The sequence below is a fragment of the Bos indicus x Bos taurus genome, chromosome 22, assembly GCF_003369695.1.
Source record: "Bos indicus x Bos taurus breed Angus x Brahman F1 hybrid chromosome 22, Bos_hybrid_MaternalHap_v2.0, whole genome shotgun sequence".
Taxonomy (NCBI): Eukaryota; Metazoa; Chordata; class Mammalia; order Artiodactyla; family Bovidae; genus Bos; species Bos indicus x Bos taurus.
Genome location: NC_040097.1, coordinates 20,642,756 through 20,665,921, shown reverse-complemented (window position 1 = coordinate 20,665,921; position 23,166 = coordinate 20,642,756). Strand labels below are relative to the sequence as shown.

Here is a 23,166-nt window from a genome sequence, read left to right as displayed (position 1 = left end):
TACTTTCTGATTTGGTCAGTCTTCTTCTTCATGACTTCTAGACTGAACTCTTGGTAAGATGTAAGTAATGGGATAGAAAGGGACTTTTACTTCTCATGGTTTGTACTCCATATTTTTTAAAGTACTTCTAGGTTGTATTTACTTTAGAGCAGGTGCTAAAGGTCATTTCTGGTAGTTAATAGCCAAAGACAAAGAAAAAAACACAGGAAAACTCTGCCATACTAGTAGACTTACTTAGTCCTTGAGTTTTTAGGGCCAAATACAGTCTCAGTTATGCTAACACAAATTTTATTGATTTTGGATTCTGGGGATGGATTTTGAATTTGGAAAGAAAAATGGTCCAAATGTCACATTCTGGGGTTTAGTAGAAAGGGCAAGCGTTGCTTCTCTCCATTCCATTTTGTTCAATCCATGGAAAACAGTTGTATTTTTTAACAGATGTGAGTGATGATCCAGTACAATTTTTGCAAGAATGAATCAGAATTTTCATGACCAAGTGTTAGAGAAGAGAGTTTTTTTTCTTCTCAGTTTCTACCTGTTGTGGCCTGAAGTTGGTAACAGTGTTTTTTTTTAAATCCCATTTACCAACTACTTGTGTTAATTTTCATGTACTTGTACCCTGGACAAATTTATGCTATTGGTGTTGTATGTGCTGCAAGTTTCACTGCTGTCAAAACATGTTTTTAAAAATAACCCATGGGTTTTAACCAAGACAAATTAGATTTTTTTTTTTAAAGTAAAATCCACCATAACATTTAGATCGGCAAGAAGATGTCATTTGACTAACTTTTGCCTGTACATAATGAAATAGGACCAAGGCATACTAGAGGCATACTAATGCTTTAATTTTTTTTCTTTTAATCAATTTTTTAAACTAGAGGTTAAAACAAGAAAAAGATAATAATTCTCAGGGGTGGACTCCATGGCTTCATTTATTCCATTATACTTCTGCCTCTTGAAGCCCAATTTGTTTGAAAGGAAACATTTTGTAGAGAAAGTCCTCTGCTTGGAATGCCTCCCCCTCACTCATTACTTGGCTACTATTTCTACCTGAGGTCTTAGCTTAAAGGTCTCTTCTACAGGATAACTTATTCTGACTGGTAAGACTGTTAGTTCTTGTTTTATAAGCCCCCTTGTACTTCATTTGAAAATTTCATTATATCAGTTTCAATCACCTTACTACAACTTGTCCTTTATTTCCAGACTGTAAACTCTATGAGGCAGGGGCTGTGTCTGTTTTCAACACTTTCCCTACATCAGTGTCTGGCCCATAGAAGATGCTTAGTGAATTTTTGTTGACTGGTGTTGACAAAAGTCATTTAAGGGCTTATGTGAAACAATAATTTTAACAATATTTGCATTTCTTTGTGTTTGTGTGTGTGTGCGCATGCACACCAAGCTAATAGCAATGAGCTCATATTTAACTTTTTCTTTTTTTGGGGGTGGGGGTTGGGTACCACTGCATCAAATTACTGAAGTAGAAAGAACAGTTGACATTCTATTTTAAAGTGACCACGTATTTGACCCACTTCTTCTCTAGTAATGTCATCACGATTGTATCTCATTGCTGTGGGTTCTTGGAGGCTGACAGGCGGAACAAGTTGCTTCAGCTCACAGTCCTCATCTGTCATACAGAACAGCTTGCAGATTCTTATTATGTGAATGAAATATGAAGAGAGGGATATTTTTCTTCCTGGGCTATCAGAGTAATTGAAAGTAACCGTTTCAGGGCACAGGGGGACAATGCAGGAAAATAGACTGCTTTTGTGAAGGGCAGCTCATCGGCCCTCAGAACCACAGGCGTCGTGTCTCCAAGTGCAAAGGCTGTGGAAGCATTTTCTGTGATCAAAAGGCCCAGGATTCAACCAGAACATTTTTTCAGTAAGGAAGATGCTTTGGTTCATGTTACCACCCCTTAGTTGCCTGTTGAGATGCCACCACCATGGGCCTTTGGAAGTGTTTCCCACTGGACGCAGGACATAGGCTTTGTGTATTCTTTAGCCAGGGAAGAAAACCATTTAGTATTTAGTATCCAGATCAATAAAGCATAGTAGAAAACTGGAAATGTGCTATGAAAAACCATTAACCAGAGAAATTCTATTGTTCCTGTTTTGGATCAGAAGAAATAATAACACTTAACTGCTCTTCTAGTCTGTGTTTTACAAGCTTGGTCCTGGTGCAACGGAATATCAGATAATACTGTGTCAACAACGCTTTGCCTTCTAAATCGTTGGTACTGTACATACAAATAGAGCTCTGTAGAACAGTTTTAGTTCCCAGGAAGCTTCTTACTTAGCACTGGTCGAAAATACTAATGTACAAGGTACAGTTCAGCAGTCATTCACGTCATGACTTCGTTATATTTCAAGATAGCTTTCAAATCACTTAGTCGAATAAAACTCTAAAGTACTGTAACTGCCAGGTTGCTTTATCTAATTTATGAAACAGAGGCAAAGGAATCAACAATAACCCTCCATTTACCATTATTAGATTAGCTATTACTGAAACCGCAGAAAGTATATAACCCCTTACTTTGTGTTCACTTGAATTTGGTTATTAAGCTTTGATGGAACTTTCATTTAACCAAATGCCTTTGTTTACAGCAATAAGCATGTTAAATCTTTTGTGTTCTGAATTTGATATGACTGTTTTAGAACATGCCTCCTGCAAAGCCCTGTTAAAGTTACAGATTCTATTCATTTGTGTTCTGTCAAACATTATCAATTCAATCCGGTTAGGATCTTGTTTTTCTTCTTGACTTTAAGAAATGTATTTTTTTTTTTGCCATCAAGCTTCTACTTTTTCAAGAATATAATCAGGCATTAACAAACACAAAACTGCTTCTCAGAGCAGCTTCATAAAAATTGATTTTTCAAAATTAAATAAGTATCTGGTGGACTGAAAATGTTTTATACCTGATATTTTAAAGATATTTTGACTACTGCCAAAAGAAATCAATTCCTTCATGCTGTCTCCCTTGCGGATGCCGTCATATGCCACTGGGTTGTGTAGAGCATAGGCTCTGGGGGGAGGCAAACTTGGATTTGCACCTCGCCTCTTCCAGTTACTGCTTGTGACTTTGGACTTTGCCTATTAGGAAAACCAGGGAACTCTAATCATCCTTTCTTCAATATGTAATTGAGTTCATATCTGTTATATGTTATATGTTATAGTGTTATACGTGAGGGGATGTGTGTAAAGAACTCAAAAAACCTGATCTTTATTATAACTCGTATTTGTGTGTGTGTGTTCACACACTACATGTATGTTGTTGACTTGATTGAAACTTGCTGATTGTAAATTTGGTTATAATAATGAAAACGCTGTTCTCCTTTCAGGACTTAATGTTCCTATATCGTGACCATATCTAGAAGTGACATGGAGCATAGTTATCATTTTGGATCTATTCAGAGTTATAGCTTGAAGAGAGATCACTGTGGACGTGGCTACTTCACTTGCCGAGATTGGAAACAGATCCATATTCCAAAGACGTCTTTACTTTTAAAGTGAAACTTTATTTCAATTATTTTAAATTGATGTAAAAACTGAGTTAGAGAGTGTTTTAAATATGTGAAATAGAAATATACAACCTTTCCAATAAAAAGGGCTCCTGTTGACATTTGTTGTTGGTACACTTGAGGAGAAATTTCCAACCTCAACAGAACCATGTAAATTTGCTGAAAACCAAGAGCAAACACTAGATCTCATAGCCTGACCTCCTATTACTCTGCTATGGATTACTGGTCAGGTGACACGGTGTGGATTTCTCCAAGCCCATATATACTACCCCAAAATGGTGGATATAAAGGAAAGTGTAGAAAGAGCAAGGCAATTAGAAGCTTAAAAGGTATGAGAAACAGATAAGTCAGTGAAAAACCATCTTATGTCTGCTTGAATAATGAGTCACAGGAAAGTGAAAACTTCTTTAACTATGAAAGTTTCAGCAAGAAGAAAATGTTAGGCCTTCTTGGTGTTAGTTTAATGCAAAATAAGATAGCATTTAAGAAGACTCTGCTTCAGCATCATATTGACAGTGTCCCTCGCTTGAGTCAGGGATTGGGGACTTACTGAGACACACCATCTGGCAAAATAAGGAAGGCCAGTCTTGTGCCAACTGAAAAAGCTGCATCAGTTCCAACTCTTGTGTACTTTGCACATTACTGGTTGCCTTGCAAAACGTTTATCACTTTTTAATTAGGAAGGACTGAAGGAGCTTAGTACCCTGAAGAAAATGTCAACAGCCCAAAGAAAGAAAAACCATCCACTGGGTCATCAGAGGCAATAGGTGTTTCACTTTGAGCTCACAGGACAGTTTTGTACCAGAATCTTTGTTGAGGGGACATGTGTCCTTGGTGTGTCTGAGCAGAACTGGGGATCTGGTTTTTCTATTATTCTGACACTCTCCCCAACTTGTTTCTCCTGCAGCATGGCCAGGCCTTAAAAGCACATGCTGAGAGATCACCTCTGCTCTGCTTCTTGGCCTGTCATGTAAACTGTGGCCTGTCATGTTCATTAAAATGAAAATTTGTCGAATGGAATTTGCCCGACTGGCAGAATAGTTTAAATGTCAGATGTTGTTAGGCTGGGATATAAATATTATGTTTCTATTGTTAATTAATTGCAGCGCCTCAGTACCAGTGATCCAAAATTCAATTTAGTCTGCAATAGGCCTGTGGATAAGGGCCAGAGATAATGAATGCAGAGGGAAAAAATGTACTCAGAGTTTCCATTGTATCTGTCAAGGTCCTCTTAGAAAAATAGCAAATTTTGGTGTATCACTACAGTTCAAGAGGGGCAAAACAAGACAGAATTAAGAGTCATTGTCTTTTGAAGCCTCTCAAATGTTCCTTACTGTTGCATCTTCCACTGTTCTAGCCCGAGCGTGTCCCAGCATCAAAAATCCCCAAAGCTGCCGGGCTCAGTCCCCTTTCTGTGTGACTCCCCCCACCCCCCCCATGCTGTTGTTTCCGCCTCTGAGTCTGTTGTTATGTTTCCAGCTCATTTCAGACTTGTAGAACTGAGCTCTCTTGTCCTGTAATCCTGCTCAATTCTCTTTGCAGTGTTCATTTTCTTCTCTTCCATTTACCATCAACCCTTCCTTTCTTTTTCTTTCTGTCCTTTATTTCGGTCCCCAGGCTCAACAGCCTGTCTGTCAAGTCTGCCATCGTTTGTTAAGATCATTTTGCTTCCAAATTGAGCTGGTGGCTGAATATCACTCAGAATACTGCTGCTTGAACTGTCTGCATTAGAAAGAGGAGCAGAAATCTTGCCGCTGGGGCCCAGACCTCAAAACTGACTGTTGCTGCAAAGCCCTGAGCCAGTGGGCATTTGTGACCACCATTCTCAACCAATATTTTGTTGAATACTTGCTGTGAGCATGGCATCTCACCCGGCCACCTCTCTGGGTTCCAAAGGCAAGTGGGTGTGCCAAGCAGAAGAGGACTAATTAAGACTTTGGAAGGCAGGGCCAATGTGGCCCAGTGGTCAGGGACCCTCATTTAATTCCTGGCATCCTGGTCCCTGCCAACCTCGTTCTGCCCCTGCAATTATGCCAGCCGAGAAGCTGGGAAGAGAAGATGAACTTTGGTCCGCTCTGAGTTTCCCGGTCCAGCAGTGTCTGTCAGATTAAAAACGAGAGGGAAGCAGGCCAGAGAATCTTCCAGATGGAGAGTTCAGAGGAGGGCACAACCAGACTCCCTCTCGGCAGTGATGTGGCCAGGCCATTCAAGCCTTGGGCCAGGAGCCAGGAGGAGGGCAAGCTGCCGCCTGACCCTGCAGTGGAGTGGAGTGGGGGCTGCCAGAACAGCCACCCCGGCTTTGGGTGGAGGTGCTAGCAAACCAGGCACATGCGGGCCACATGGTGGAAGCAGAGCATTTTATCCCGAGGACTGGCGGCTGTTTGGAGGTAGGGCCCTCCATTCTGGATTGCTCTTAAAGGATGAGTTCCCCAAGTCACGTAGATAGCTGCAAAACCAAATGGGGAATTGGTGTTCTCTAGCCTCTCTGTTTCTTCCTTTGGAATGAATCAGCCATGTAGGAAAGGTGACCTTAGATAGGCAGGAGGCATTCAGAGCAGCAGTGACCCTACATTCTTGGATGGACTTGCATGTGGACAGCAGTTTCAGGCAGCAGGGGTCTGGTGGAGACAGGGTGCACTGACACTCACTCCCCACACTTCTTGGTAGCATGATTTTGTAATGAGATTCTGTGTTCATTGAAAAGTATCCCGTATGGATACTTCAGGAATAGGGTTTTGCTCAAATGAGAACTGTGTTTTAGACTAAGGTCATCTGAGGTCTATGAAATGGAATAATAATGAATGAGGCTAAACACTGAATGTCTGGTTTAACCTTACTTAAAAGTTGATTATTTTAACGTTGCTTCTGTACAACCTTAGGGTCTCTCTGAGATGAACCTCTTTTTCTCCAATTCAGGTTCTTAGAGTTCAGGAAGGGTTTGTGCTATTGGGAACAGAGCTATTTGACTTGAAATGTCATCTCATTCTAAGAAAACACACTGAGGCCACATTAGGGCATCCCTGTGCAAATGTCACATTGTCAGAGTGTCTCCTCCTAGGATTAAACTAGCCACGGTACCTCCAGCCCTGTCTTGTGGTCAGACAAATCCAGTGACTCCCCATAGCCAGGGCGCCGACCTGGCCAGGGTCATGCTCCCTGAGATCTCATGGAATTTGATTTGTCTCGAACTCTCTGAAAGTTAAGATGCTAATTATTGGTTGATTGGTATTCTGCTCCCCAGATGTCACCTAATGATTTTCCAGGGCTCATGCTACTTAGCAAATTTATTTTTCCAATGCCTAGCAAATATTACAGCATTGAACAAGTCCAGTGAGGAAGAGTTGTGTTATATTTTGTGTGTGTATGTGTTTGTGTGTGTCTCAGGCCATTGAAGTATAGACTTCTGTAGAGAGATACCTTTTCATCTTAAAAAAACCTAGAGTACAAATTGAGAAAATGAAAAAAGGGAACAAAAATAAAAAACTAAAGAATTTTCAGTCAGTTTTCAGTTTTAATAATAACACAAACATAATTTCTTAAAGCAAATTTCCTTAAGTGTTACATGCTTGATACTGTCCTGGAGGATGTGGATTCAACAAGGTACATTAAAGGTGTGGCCTGTATCAGCTGCGTATGAAAGGCTACTATATTCAGTGCTTTTGTTTAAGATAAAAATGAGGTACTGACAAAAAGAAAAGAAAAATGTGGTCTGTACCTTTGTTGAACTTAGAGTCTAATGGAAAAACTATCATGTACATTTTGACAGTATTGTTATCCGTGACAATAACAATAGTTCAAAAATCACTGCAGATGGTGACTGCAGCCATGAAATTAAAAGACGCTTACTCCTTGGAAGGAAAGTTATGACCAACCTAGATAGTATATTCAAAAGCAGAGACATTACTTTGCCAACAAAGGTCCGTCTAGCCAAGGCTATGGTTTTTCCAGTGGTCATGTATGGATGTGAGAGTTGGACTGTGAAGAAAGCTGAGCGCCGAAGAATTGATGGTTTTGAACTGTGGTGTTGGAGAAGACTCTTGAGAGTCCCTTGGACTGCAAGGAGATCCAACCAGTCCATTCTAAAGGAGATCGGTCCTGGGATTTCTTTGGAAGGAATGATGCTAAAGATGAAACTCCAGTACTTTGGCCACCTCATGCCAAGAGTTGACTCATTGGAAAAAACCCTGATGCTGGGAGGGATTGGGGGCAGGAGGAAAAGGGGACGACAGAGGATGAAATGGCTGGATGGCATCACCGACTCGATGGTCGTGAGTTTGAGTGAACTCCGGGAATTGGTGATGGACAGGAAGGCCTGGTGTGCTGTGATTCATGGGGTCGCAAAGAGTCGGACATGACTGAATGACTGAACTGAACTGAATTGACAATTATCCATGTTAATGACAAAACTAAGGAATGGAGACTTCCCTGGTGATCCATAGGCTAAGACTCCACACTCCCGTTGCAGGGAGCCTGGGTTCCATCCCTGATCAGGGAACTAGAGCCTGTGTGCAGCTAAGAGTCCGCAGGCCACAAGTAAAGATGCTGCACGCTCCCACATGTCACAAACAAATATGGAAGATCCCGCACATGCCACAACTATGTGTTTGCATGCCACAAGTTGCAACTAATGTTGCAAGTCCCCAAGTGCTGGACTTCCCAGGTGATCCAGAGGTAAGAATCTGCCTGCAAGTGCAGGGGACACATGTTCGATCCCTGATCTGGGAAGATCCCACATGCCTTGAGGCAACTAAGCCCACACACCACAACTACTGAGCTTGTGCTCTAGAGACTGCAAGCTGCAGTGAGAGGTCACGATGATGCACACTGCAATTAGAAAGTAGCCCCCACTTGCCACAACTACAGAAAGCCTATGAGAAGCAACAAAGACCCAGAGCAGCCATAATTAATTGAAAAGATCCCAAGAGCTGTAAGACCCAACATAGTCAAATAACCACAAATATTTAAAAAAAAAAACCCAAAACTAAGGAATGTTCTGATCTCCCCTCTCAACTCTAAATATATCAGTTTTACAAATTCTGAAAATATAAGAAACACACACATATACATTGAAATAAAACTTCCGAGAATATATCTGAGAAGTGTCAGGTTTTGGGGATCTTTTCTGCTGTTTTTTGTGAGGGTTAAATCAGTATGGTAATGATGAGATGAGTCACTAAGTTGTGTCTGACTCTTGTGACCCCATGGACAGTAGCCCATCAGGCTTCTCTGTCCATGGGATTTTTCCAGCAAGAATACTGGAGTGGGTTGCCATTTCTTTCTCCAGGGGACCCAGGAATTGAACCCGGGTCTCCTGCCTGCATTGTGGGCAGATTCTTTACCGACTGAGCTACCACTGAGCTAAATCAGTATGCAGATGCTCAAATAACTCCATATGTTTAAAATAATCATTTATCATCAGATAGTTTAACCAAGGCTATGTTTTCCAACTGCCTGGTTTTCACCAATATGTAGAAAATGGTTTAAGAATCTTCTCTTAGTTGAAAACTGACTGTCATTTGAAAGAATGTTGCAATAATTTGTCTGCAGTAACAGCTCACTGAACATAAGAACTGGAAACCAGGGCTGATTTATTCATTGTCTTCATTTATTCTTGTGTCTTCATTCTTGGGTGAACAGACTTCTTTCTTAGGTATGTACATAATTGTTAAAAGACTTAAAGGTCGATAACCAGTCGCTTAATGTGGCAGTTGAGTTAGGTGAGGACTGTAGAATGCAACGGTGAAGGCAGATTGCTCCGTTCCAGGCAATGCTGCCTTAAGGAAGGTGCAACTGATGGTTCCCAGAGATAGGTTTTAATTGTAGGAAGATAAATCACAAACAAAAGAGGGTGTTTTTTTTTTTTTTAATATTTGAGAAAAATGTTTCTTTAAATTCAGACCAGTTTTTAAGGGAGCTGGGGACTGGATAATGGAGTGAGGGGGCTTGGGGGTGATAAAGATTTTCTGGGAAGCTATGTTTCATGGAAAAAGCAAGAGAGTTCCAGAAAAACATCTATTTCTGCTTTATTGACTATGCCAAAGCCTTTGACTATGTGGATCACAATAAACTGTGGGAAATTCTGAAAGAGATAGGAATACCAGACCACCTAGCCTGCCTATTGAGAAACCTATATGCAGGTCAGGAAGCAAGTTAGAACTGGACATGGAACAACAGACTGATTCCAAATAGGAAAAGGAGTACGTCAAGGCTGTATATTGTCACCCTGGTTATTTAACTTATATGCAGAGTACATCATGAGAAACGCTGGGCTGGAAGAAGCACAAGCTGGAATCAAGATTGCCAGGAGAAATATCAATAACCTCAGATATGCAGATGACACCACCCTTATGGCAGAAAGTGAAGAGGAACTCAAAAGCCTCTTGATGAAAAGAAAAGAGGAGAGTGAAAAAGTTGGCTTAAAACTCAACATTCAGAAAACTAAGATTCATGGCATCTGGTTCCATCACTTCATGGGAAATAGATGGGGAAACAGTGGAAACAGTGTCAGACTTTATTTTTTGGGGCTCCAAAATCACTGCAGATGGTGATTGCAGCCATGAAATTAAAAAACGCTTACTCCTTGGAAGGAAAGTTATGACCAACCTAGATAGCACATTGAAAAGCGGAGACATTACTTGGCCAACAAAGGTCCGTCTAGTCAAGGCTTTGGTTTTTCCAGTGGTCATGTATGGATGTGAGAGTTGGACTGTGAAGAAAGGTGAGTGCCAAAGAATTGATGGTTTTGAACTGTGGTGTTGGAGAAGACTCTTGAGAGTCCCTTGGACTGCAAGGAGATCCAACCAATCCATCCTGAAGGAGATCAGCCCTGGGATTTCTTTGGAAGGAATGATGCTAAAGCTGAAACTCCAGTACTTTGGCCACCTCATGTGAAGAGTTGACTCATTGGAAAAGACTCTGATGCTGGGAGGGATTGAGGGCAGGAGGAGAAGGGGACGACAGAAGATGAGATGGCTGGATGTCATCACTGACTCAATGGTCGTGAGTTTGAGTGAACTCTGGGAGTTGGTGATGGACAGGGAGGCCTGGCATGCTGCGATTCATGGGATCACAAAGAGTTGGACACGACTGAGCGACTCGGAGAAGGCAATAGCACCCCACTTCAGTACTTTTGCCTGGAAAACCCCATGACGGAGGAGCCTGGTAGGCTGCAGTCCATGGGGTCGCTAAGTCAGACACAACTGAGCAACTTCACTTTCACTTTTCACTTTCATGCATTGGAGAAGGAAATGGCAGCCCACTCCAGTGTTCTTGCCTGGAAAATCTCAGGGACGGGGGAGCCTGGTGGGCTGCCATCCATGGGGTCGCACAGAGTCAGACACGACTGAAGTGACTTAGCAGCAGCAGCAGCAGAGTGACTGAACTGAACTGATCCTCTGAAAAGCCACTAAGATAAATCAGTTGTGTTACTGGCCTGTGCCACTCTGCCTCCGTGATCATGTCTTTTAGGAGCAGCCAAACCCTAAACCTCTTTGGATCCATTTAAATCTAGTCTGTGTTTTGCAGGAGGTCACATGAAGGTTTCAGAGTCCACCTGCTCTAGAACAAAATGGGGATAAATTACATAGGAGGGGAGTGGGAGGTGTAAATGGGAGAAGGCGTTGTAGCTCCAGGTGAAAATGTTCTCATGGCCATTAGAAGATTAGGTCCTTGAATTTTGGGGTCAAGACAAACATGGGAAAGAGAGGACAAGTTTGAGCAGATATGCTTGACTTTTGTCCAGGGATAAGTACTTTAGGCACTAGAATAAGTTTTCTGATCTTGACCTGTCCTACTTCAGATATCTAGCACAGGTATATGGACAAATGTTTGAGTATCAGAGATATACAAATGTTTGATATCAGAGTATACAAAAACTGTGGAGTCCACTGTGCAGGTGACTCTTGAACAACGAGGGCTTAGGGAGGCTGAGTGGTATATATTTGTGTATAACTATTGTCGGCCTTCTGTGAGTGTGTCCGTATCTGGGTTTCTGTGGATTCAATAACCATGGATCATGTAGTACTGTAGTACATACTTATTGAAAAACAAATCCATGTATAAATGGACCAATGCACTTCAAACACTTGTTCAAGGGTCAACTGTACTTGGCTATTCAACAAGTATTGGCTGACAGTCTAGTGCTAGTATAGAATCTGGGGCTCAGATTAGGTAGGCAGTGTGAGATTGGCTTGAATGATAAAAGCCATAGAGTTTAGACATTAATTAAGATCATAAAACATAAATACAGAACAAAGTAATAATTTAAGACAATAGGGACTTCCCTGGTTGTCTGGTGGCTTCCTTGCTCCCAATGCAGCGGGCCCAGCTTCCATCCGTGGTCAAGGAACTAGAACCCATACGCCACGACTAAGATTTCGCATGCCATAAAGATACTGTGTGCCATAGCTAAGACCCAATGCAGTCAAATAAATTAAAAAAAAAAAAAAAACTTTAAAAAAAGAAAGCATGCGTGCCTACTGTGAGGCACTATATGATTAAGGTGAGAACAAAGCTCTGTTTTAAGACCAGTCCCACCTCCTGGCCCTTTACCTTTCTGGGAACGAGCCCTGTATCAGCTATTCTTTCTCACTCTTCTGCTTTCAGCCTCATGATCTCAACCGGATCTTCTCATCACCTTGACACCTGCTCAGCCGGTACAGTTTACAGACAGTGCAGAGAAACCCTCTTTGAGTCCTTTGTCCTCCTCTAGATGCTACTTTCTTGCCTGCCCTTCGTATCTGAATGTGCCTAATACTGTCCTTACTCACTCTTCATTTTAATGATTTCCACTTGTCTCTTAACCAATTCCAAACTGAATATTGTCTCAGATCACAAAACAGTTCTCATTTCAGTTCCTCAGTGACCTTCACATTGTAAAAGGGGTGGAGCTGGCATGAAGCTGTGAGGGTGAGAGGCATTAGCATGGGACTTTCTGCGTGAGACCAATATCGCGAGACAGTTTGCATGAGACCCTTCTGTGTGACCGTTAGTGGGAGACCGTTAGCGTGGCAGAGTTCTTGTTCAGTCAGCCTGACAGTGGTCCTCGGGACAGAGAGTGTGGTGGGCGGTGGGTCTCTGCCTTCTCCCCAAGGCCTTCCCGAACCTGACCTTGTCGGAGGTGAGCTGAGGGACAGACCCAGGGCTGCGTCTCACAGAACTCCAGACCTCTTGTCACAGCCGCCCACTGGAAGCAGTGGCGGCTTTGGAAGTGCCCAGGCCTTGAAGCAGCAGTGAATCTCTTCCCCCATCCCCTCTCCCCGCTGTGACAGATGGCAGTGGAGGGCCATCACCACAGGTTGCTGTACTTGGAGGCTGCAGCAACTGGAGACTGCCATGAGGGTAACAGCTTCAACCCAGCCACCATTTTGTGATGAGACTCACGCCACATGTAGAGGCCACCAGAGGTATTCAGCTGATGGCCCCAGCTACGGCCTCAGCCAACCCTCAGCGCCTGGCTGACGCTTGAGGGAATGAACCTTCAGATGATTCCATGCCCCAGTTTTCAGGTCTTCCACCTGAGGCCTCAGGCATTGTCGCATCAGAATTCTTGTTCCCTAGAAACCATAATAGATATTAAATGATTATTATGAAGTCATTTTAAGTAGTTTGAACTGAATCAATACAAAGCCAATGCAAATACCTATTCTATTATTGCTAACTTGTACTTTGCCGAATATTAACTAATTTCTACCAACTTTCTTTCAGTTCCTATTTGCTTGGTGTGTAGTTTTCTATACTTTTCCTTTCAAAATCTCTGTTTTAGATGTGTTTCCTACAAACATCAGATAGCAAGGTTTTTAAACATTCATTTTGAAAAGAAATTATTTTAATAGATGCATTTAGTCTGCTTACTCTGATTACTGACATGTTGAAACTTATTTTACAGGCCCGTTTGTTGTTGGGCTGGTCCTGACATTTGTGTTTTCTATTTACTGTGCTTTCCTTTGCTTCTTTCTCCATTCTATTCCAATTTTCTAAAAAAAGAGAATTGGTTGTGTTTTCTATTCTCTAGATTGTTCCCTTCACTGGTTTGAATGTTTCTTTTCTTTTGATGATTGCTCTTATGTGTTTTAAAACTGTGAAATATAATATGCATATAAAATAATTTTTGAAAATGTATATCTGCAGTTTAAAGACAATAATAAGCCAAACATTCAGATACCACTCCCCAAGCCAAGAAGTAGAGCATTGTCACATTCCAGAATCCTTTTAGAGAATTCCATTCTTACAAACTCTTCCCTTGCTCTCAAGATAAATATAGCCTGAATTCTGTATACATCATTCATTCTCTTGCTTTTCTTCATAGTTTTTGCCACTTTCATGTTGTATTTCAAAACAAGATAGTATTTATTTTTGTCCTTTTGAACATGTTATATGTGGAATAATATATACAGTCTTCTGTGACATGTTTCTTTTGTTTTACACCATAATTTTGAGGGCATACATGTTGATGTCTGTAACTGGTTCATTGATTTCTTGAAGCTGTATAATATTCCATTGTAAGAATCTGTACAAATGTAAATATGTTTATTCACTGATAGATGTTTCCATTGTCTTCAGTGTCTCTTGGCATCCTAACATTGACGATCTAAACATTTCTCTTTGAGCATATATGAAAGGATATCTTTGGTTATGTACACAGAGAAAGAAATGCCAATATTCCTTAACAAGTTCATCAGTAGCTTTAATGCATATCTTTAGCAACCGAATCAGAATCTCTTGGTCCTAAACAATTCATCCTCTGCTCCTTTGTTCTGTATAATTCCAGCCAACCATTTGTGCATGCTCAGTCACTTCAGAAGTGTCCAACTCTTTGTGACCCTGTGGACCTCAGCCCTCCAGGCTCCTCAGTCCATCGGATTTTCCAGGCAAGAATATGGGCGTGTGTTGCCATGCCGTCCTCCAGGGGATCTTCCCTACCCAGTGATTGAACCCGCGGCTCCTGTGGCTCCTGCACTACGGGAAGATTCTTCACTTATTTCATCTTATTTGAAAACCCTTAAAACTGGTTGTTATTATAGGTTTTTTTTTTTTTTTACAACCGGTCCTTATTAATTATTATCCAATATCCATTATTTGTTATTGAATTTACTAGATTTACCACCATACATGCTAATATAATTTGGTGAGCATTGCTTTTTGTTCCTCTTTCCTTCCTTCTGAAATCAATTCCTTCGTATTCAAGGATATCTTTTAGTATTCCTCTCAGCAAAAGTAAACTGCTGTGAGCAGGAAACAACTTTTTTTTTTTTGAAAAATAACCTAGCTGTCATTGTTGAATGATAATCGGTTTAGCATGGCTATAGAGTTTTCCCTGAACTTTTTTCCTTTTGGAACTTAAGACACGTTATTTCACTGCTGCCTTGCTGGGTTTTTTTTTGTCATTCATGATTATTTTATGCAAGACAAGGTATTCAAGCAAGTGGAGCCTAGTTTCTCAGAAACTGGGAGGCAGGTTGTTCTCACTGGTTCACTTTAAGGCTTTCTTTCTATCTCTGGTGCTATGGTTTCCTTCTATTTTATCTACCAGTAGATTTGCTTTCATTTAGCTTGTTGAGGTCTTGGTATGCTCTTTTCAAGAGGATTCATATCTTTCATTCTAGAAAATCTACACTTTTTTTTTCATATTGATCTTATCTCTTTCTTTTAAGATATACTGTACTTTGTTAAGCATTTCTATGTGGTTGGAGTAGAAAGAGATACTGCTTAATCTCTGTGCTGTTAGACCATAAATCTCTCAGGTTTTACAAAATGTATTTTGTTTTATCTAGTCTTCCCCAAATTATGTTTCTTTCAACACTATTTCAATCCACATAGCCTAGGGGGAAGGAGAAATTAAAAAAATTTTTTTTATGGAAGGATAATTGCTTTACAATTTTGTGCTGCTGCTGCTGCTGCTAAGTCACTTCAGTCGTGTCCGACTCTGTGCGATCCCAAAAACGGCAGCCCACCAGGCTCCCCCGTCCCTGGGAGTCTCCAGGCAAGAACACTGGAGTGGGTTGCCATTTCCTTCTCCAATGCATGAAAGTGAAAAGTGAAAGTGAAGTCCCTCAGTCGTATCCTACTCTTAGTGACCCCATGGACTGCAGCCCACCAGGCTCCTCAATCCATGGGATTCTCCAGGCAAGAGTACTGGAGTGGGGTGCCATTGCCTTCTCCGCAATTTTGTGCTGGTTTCTATCAAGTATCAACATGACTCAGCCACAGGTATGCATATGTCCCCTCCTTCTTGAACCTCCCTCCCATCTCCTACCCCATCCCACCCCTCAACATTGTAACAGAGCACTGGGTTGAACTCCCTGTGTCACAGAGCAAATTCCCACTGGCTATCTATTTTACATATGGTGGTGTATATATTTCCATGCTACTCTTTTTAGTCATCCCATCCTCTCCTTCCCCTACTGTGTCCACAAGTCTGTTCTCTGTGTCTGCCTCTTCATTGCTGTCCTGAGAAGGCAATGGCACTCCACTCCAGTACTCTTGCCTGGAAAATCCTATGGATGGAGGAGCCTGGTGGGCTACAGTGCGTGGGGTTGCTAAGAGTCGGACATGACTGAGCGACTTCAGTTTCACTTTTCACTTTCATGCATTGGAGAAGGAAATGGCAACCCACTCCAGTGTTCTTGCCTGGAGAATCCCAGGGACAGGGGAGCCTGGTGGGCTGCCGTCTATGGGGTCGCACAGAGTCGGACACGACTGAAGTGACTTAGCAGCAGCATCAGTACCATCCTTCTAGATTCCATACACATGCGTTAATATACAATATTTGTCTTTCTCTTTCTGACTTACTTCACTCTGTACAATAGGCTCCAGGTTCATCCACCTCATTAGGGCTGACTCAAATGCATTCTTTTTATAGTTGAGTAATATTCTGTTATATATATGTACCACAATTTTTTCTTTTAGTTTTTTAAAAACTTTTTTAATTGAAGGATAATTAGTTTATAATATTGTGTTGGTTTCTGCCATACATCAACATGAATCAGCCATAGGTATACATATGTCTCCTCCCTCTTGTACCTCCCTGCTTCTTGCCTTCCTTTCCCACCCCTCTAAGTTGTCACAGAGCCCCGGTTTGAGTTTTCTGAGTCACATAGCAAATCCCACTGGCCATCTATTTTACATATGGTGATGTATATGTTTCCATGCTTCTCTCTCCATTTGCCTCACCCTTTTCTTCCCGCACTGTGTCCATAAGTCTGTTCCCTCTGTCTTCATCTCCATTGCTGCCCTGGAAATAGGTTCGTCAGTGCCATCTTTCTAGGTTCCATATTATGCATTAATATATGATATTTGTTTTTCTTTCTGACTTACTTCACTCTATAATAGGCTCTAGGTTCATCCACCTCATTAGAACTGACTCAAATGCCTTGCTTTTCACGGCTGAGGAATATTCCATTGTATATATATACCACAGCTTCTCTATCCATTCATCTGTTGATGAGCATCTTGGTTCCTTCCTTGTCCTAGCTATTATAAAAAGTACTGTGCAATGAATATTGGGGTACGTGTGTCTCTTTTAATTGTGGTTTTTCTTGGGGGTACATGCCCTGTAGTGGGATTGTTAGGGAATTTGGTAGTTCTATTCCTATTATTTTAAGAAATCCCCATACCGTTTTCCATAATGATTGTTATCAATTTACATTCCCCCAACAGTGCAAAAGACTTCCTTTTTCTCCAAATCCTCTCCAGTATTTATTGTTTGTAGATTTTTTTAAATGATAGCCTTTCTGACTGGTGTGAGGTTATACATAACTGTAGTTTTGATTTGCATTTCTCTAATAGTGAACAATATTGAGCATCTTTTCATGTGTTTGTTGACCATCTGTATGTGGAAGGAGAAATTTTGATGTTCTATAGAGGCATCTTATCTCCTGCATTAACAATCTAAAGTTTATATCGTAGCCCCCAATCTGGCCTTGTTCTTTGGTGGTCATGCATCTGCGATGATGGGTTCTATGGTTTGATGGGGGCTGTGAAGAAAAATAGCCCAGTAGGGCCTGAAGCAGTTACTTAGGACACTGAAGGGAAAAAAAAGAACATGAGAAAACCATGGAGTTGTTGACCGTTCCCAGTTGCTGCACCTTGAGAGACGTTAGGACCTAGACACAAATGAGGGGAATAGGCATATTCTATTTTTTTTTTTTTTCATACAGAGTGATCTCTCTTTTAAAAAAGTATTTATTTAGTTGGCTACACTGGGTCATAGTTCCAGCATGTGGAATCTTTAGTTGCAGCATGCAAACTCTTAACTGTGGCGTGTGGGATCTACTTCCCTGACCAGGGATGGAACCTGTGCCCCCTGCACTGGGAGCTCAGAATCTTAGCAACTAGGTCACTGTTTACTTATTTATTTGTAATAAAAAAAAAATCTCTTTACTTTTTTGGCTGTGGTGGGCCTTTGCTGCTGCATGTGGGCTTTCTCTAGTTGCAGCGAGCAGGGGCTACTCTTTGTCATGTGTAGGCTTCTCATTGTGGTGGCTTCTCTTGTTTCAAAGCACAGGCTGTAGCCGCTCAGGTTTCGGTAGTTGCAGCACATGGACTCGGTAGTTGTGGCTCGCAGGCTCTAGAGGGCTGGCTCAGTGGTCGTGTTGCATGGGCTTAGCTGCTCTGCGGCATGTGGGATCTTCCCAGAACAGGGATCGAACTGATATTCGATATTGCAAGGCATGTTCTTAACAATTGCACCACCAGGGAAGCTCCACCATTTATTTTTAATTATGGAATCAACGTATGAGTAATGGTGGACCATTATAGAATCAGCCCTTGAAAGCTTAAATTCTTACTCCTGTTTAGCAGCTATGCTTTACCACCTTTCCTATCATGTTTACTTGTGTGCAGTTAGTGCATTGTTTTGGTCACAGGCAGCTTAATTTAACATGTCTAGATTTGATTTGAAAATGCCAAATGTAGCTTACTTTGTTTTGTGAGTTTCTCTCTACTGAGAGAAGGCTACACTCTTATCTTGAGAAAGGAGGATTGTATGTGTAAGCTTGCACACATATACTCATAGAGGGAAGTGGTGAGGTCTGGTTTGGGAGGGCCATGCACCTTGTATGGCTCAGTGCTAAAGAATCTGTATGCAATGCCAGAGACGCAGAAGATAGAGGTTCGATCCTTGGGTAGGGAAGATTCCCTGGTGGAGGAAATGGCTACCCACTTCAGTGTTCTTGCTGGAAAAACCCCATGGACACTGGAGCCTGGTGGGCTACAGTCCATGGAGTTGCAAAAAGCCAGACATGACTGAGCAACTAACACATACACCTCATATAAAGGGAAGAGGCTATTCCAAGTAAAACTTCCAGGGAAATGGAAATTGAGTGTGCAGGAAAGATGGTGCTAAATAATACAAAATACTTGGTCAAATCAAGTGTGCTGCATAATGTTTGATTTGATTTTCATCTCCTCACTTTATAAGGCTTCTGTTGAGAAGTTCACTCCCTTCTGTTAAGGACTTCATACCTCCAAAGGTTAGACTGTAGATTTGGCCAGGTTTGTGTGAGTCAATCCTGGGTGGATGTGTGTGCTGTTTTCAGTTTACAACCTTGTCTCTCATTGGCCTTTTGTGCAGGAGGTATGAGGCACGAATATTATTAGTGGTTTATTTGGCTAGCATCATGTATAATGGCATATGGAAATTCTACTTAGAGACATGGAGAGAAAACGTTTGCTGTTCTACTCGCAGATAACTCAGTGCTTTCGTTTTTATCTCTTTGTAGCTTTGAAGCTCAGCAAAGAAGGGAAATCCATTGAGAACAGTCTGTAAAGGTAAGTGTATTTATTACATGGCCTTGACAAACATTGCCTTTACAACATTGATTTTTCTTTTATTCAGAGATTTAAACACTCGGATTAAAGATATAGCTGACAGGACAACTTCCTTAACCACCTGCTTGTCCTCCCTCACAGGCAAAAGTGCTGAGCAATAGTTAGAAGGGAGAAGGAGGAAATAAAATGATGTGCTGAAAGTGGCCAAATGCAATTGTATGCTTGCTGACTTTTGCTTTCTTCTCAGCAGTTAAGACATTCCAGTGGCACTAAGTTTACTAAGATTAATGCTAGACGGAAAAAGAATGCACTTGTACCACTTCTGGTCAATAGTTAAGTAAAACCAGCTGGCCGAATAAAGCATTTAAGATAAAATGCAAAGTGGCATTTCAATTGGGTTGCATGAGATTTATCATGAAAGTCAGATGTGCTGTTGTGTAGAGGAGCTAGTTTTGTCGAAAGGAGAAAGCCAGCCAGTTTGGTGTAGCTAATTTCGTTCCCCCCCGGTCACAGTGGACACTAACTGAGTTACAGGAAATGAACTTCCAAGTTCAAAGCAATGGAGAAAGTACCTACTCAGCCTTCTGTGAAACATTACAATCAAGTTGGTTTTTACATGGAAAAATGTAATTGTTTCCTCTTTCCTAGGTATATTTATAAGCATACTTCTGTACAGCATTATTCTTTGATTCATTGTTTAATTTCTGTTCTGCATGAAGTATTTTAATTTAAAGAATTCATTCTGGGGAATTATAGGGCTGCAGTTTCATCAAGAGTCTTTGGTGGCCAGGGTGAAATATGCCATAATTTTACATTTGTTTTCATCATCAATTATGTTTTTGACAATTACAGGTTTTTTCCTGTCATTTTTATTACAGCAATCATGACCTGACCACTTTAGTTCAAGTTGGAAAAGCCATTTTGATTTACCTTATACTTTAAGTTATTCCTAACTTTGTGACAAATCTACCTCTGGAGCTGATTTTTAAATGTTTATTTTGAGGGCAATTTTACAGGGAAATTGGAGAAAATCCCTTTTGAATAATCAAAACGTGAGCTATAAAAATACTCTTTTGAGGGTTTGCTTTGGGATGACTAAACTCAAATGCATGACAGCTGGTTGGCTTGGGATTTTTCTGTCATGGTTGGCCATCTTAAGATATAGATGATTCTTATTTTCAGCCATGTAACTTACGTATCTCTGGACCACTGAGCCACATCTTGGAAAAAAGCCGTATTTGATAGATTTTAGAAATAAATTCTCATAAATTGTTGAAGTTAGTGATGCTGTAGCAGCCTTCAGAACCTTGCGATCTTTAGCTACAGTTATGGTGCTCTCTTTCTTCCTGGAAAATGTTTTCACAATGGTATAGTTTTATTTCCTCTACTCTCAGTGAAAACCTTTTGTTATTCTGCTATTCTGGAGTCAGGCATAGATTTAGTTCTGGTCTGACTTTCATGAGTTATTGGACCATGTGCAAATTATTCACCTGCTCTGTGTCTCAGTTTCTTAGTTTGTGAAATGGGCATAATAATACTATTTTACTCCTAAAGCGGTTGTGGAGATTAAATGAATTATTATGTGTTGAGGGCTTGGAACAGGTCCTGGTCCATGATAAGGACTCAAGAGCTATTAGCTGCTGCTGCTCTTGTGAATATTACTGTCATCATCATCATCATGTGCATCCTCATGAATTTATTCTTTAGGTGTTTTGAGGTGTCTGTTCTCTTTGGAAGTGTCAGGATAACGTTTTGAAAACTATCATGTTGTTACTAAAGAAGGGTGAATTCTGCTTTGGCTTTAGGAGTGGAGTGAAAAGATAACTTTTGGTTAATAAGACAAGTGAGGCCTCTGTAAGTAAACAGTTGAAGTTTTGTAGACATGAGGGTAATCACTGTCTTTGGCTGTGTGTGGGCAGCTACTAACTAATATAGTCTTAAGAAGCGAGTGATCTCTTGCTACCTAGTTACATGTAGGCATTTTTGAAGAAAGCCTTGGTAAGTTTAGACGACTTCTTTGCTCCTCCCCCTTTTTGTTTCTGGATGTATTTGTTTTCTCCTTTTAACAACATTTTATTTTCTTTTGACATAATTATACTAATTGGAACTGTACTCAGAGACCTTACTCAGGGCCCTACATTCAGCCTCAGGATAGGTGCATGACCACAAGCTTGGGTAAATGGGTGCTTCCTCTCTGGAAGTTGAATCTTGAGCTTAAGGATTCTCCTTTCTCCCAGGGGGCATTCTGCCCTGACAGTACCTCCCATGAGACCACTGTAGCCATTCCCATTTCCTAGCTTCCACTTCTGTCTTGGTCATTGATGGTCTCCCACCCTTATTTTCCAGTCTTTCATGGATTTGCTGAGCCTCAAATTTCCTTCCTATAATCCTTCTTACATTAGTCATTTGGTTTCTGTTGCTTGCAGTCACAGAACTAAGTGACAGAGTACTTTACACATTAGGGAGTTAAATTTGGAATAAATGGGGCATGATTATAAGTTTACAGTTAAAATACCAGTCACTACTTTCTTCCATCATGTATAAAAATCTGAACATTTTACAGTAGATTAGATAAGGTGAAGAGTTCTCAATTATTTCAAAAATGGGCTCTTTTGCTGGACTCTTCACTACTCTTGTATTTGATAAAAATAAATCAGTTTTGGCTGTTTATCAAGCTCTCAAAGGATATGTGTGTATGTGGGTGGAGAGTTGGAAGTGAGAAGCAAGGAGGTCATCCTTTCAGTTTCTGGGGCCCAGATCTCTTTGTGACATGGGGATTGTGAAGGGACCGTGATTTCCTTCTACTTATCCCAGCATCCCAAAACAAAACTCTTTAAATATCTTTTTCTACTTTCCTCTGAAATTTTATTCCTCTTTTGAACACTTCTCTTGCCCTGCTGAATACCTTCTTTTCAATGGTGTGTAAAATGTGATGGAAAACTCAATTACTTAGGTCTCTGATGTTACTTGTGATTCCCGAGAATGGAATGGACAAGTTTGCTCTATTTCCCCCTGAGTCCTGTTTGCTGACTACTCCTATGTTCTGTGTGGTGCCTACTACAAATCTGGTTAATGATTTTTTTCACAGGAACATCAATTTTGCACTCCTACTGTGAATAAATAGCATGGCAGCATTGTGTAGTGGAAAGAACCTTAGCTGAAGTGTTAGAAAACATGCTTTCTAGTTTGGGCTCTGCCGCTTGCTAGCTTTATGACTTTGGGAAGAAACCCAACAGTTTTTTTCACAGTCTCAGTTTCCTCACCTGTAAAATAGGATAACCTTTATCCTATCTACTGAATAGGGCTTTTCTCAGGATAACAATATATGTGAAAGTGCTTAGGGAACTAAAGTGCTATGTAATATCCATGTATTATTTTTGTGATTATTATGGTATATATTTATTAAACATTGAAAATTCAAAGGCTTATTTTATGAGACTGAATAGGAAAGTGGGGGGGGGGATAAAAAAGAAAAATAGAAACAAAACTCTGCATAGTGCTTGTGCTGGAATTCTGTCTGTGCCTCCAGCTCTCATTCCTCTGAAAGGCTCTGTGTCCCAGGAGGTTAACTTCTATTGTCAGCATTCCCCAGGCTCCCTTGCTCTCTGGTTTTCCACTGGAGTAGTCCGTGGAAGGCACGGGGTGAAAACCCGAGAATGCAAGGTTGAAATATTGTCCCCTGCCTTCCTTGGAGCACTGGCTGTATTCCTCTAAGGAAGGCCACCAGGGTTCCTGCCTGCAGCTTCAGCTCTTTCCACCATTTGGTAACTGCTCCTTCCATTTGCCCCTCTAAGTCTGGGGGAGAACAGTTTATTTCTGCTAACCGCCGGCTGCTGGTTGTCTCTTCCCGGGTTCCCTTTACCTTGCCCACACCCTTCAT

At 41.1% G+C, this 23,166-nt stretch overlaps 1 protein-coding gene across 4 annotated transcripts in view; it reads left to right on the top strand.

The window, feature by feature from the left end:
- FHIT (fragile histidine triad) overlaps window positions 1-23,166 on the top strand; it is a 1,526,080-nt gene that overhangs the window by 20,928 nt on the left and 1,481,986 nt on the right. For all 4 annotated transcript variants that reach the window (XM_027523187.1, XM_027523188.1, XM_027523189.1 and 1 more), the window contains exon 2: window positions 19,238-19,286. The gene's annotated coding sequence lies outside the window, so the exon portion shown is untranslated. The remainder of the gene's footprint in view (window positions 1-19,237; window positions 19,287-23,166) is intronic.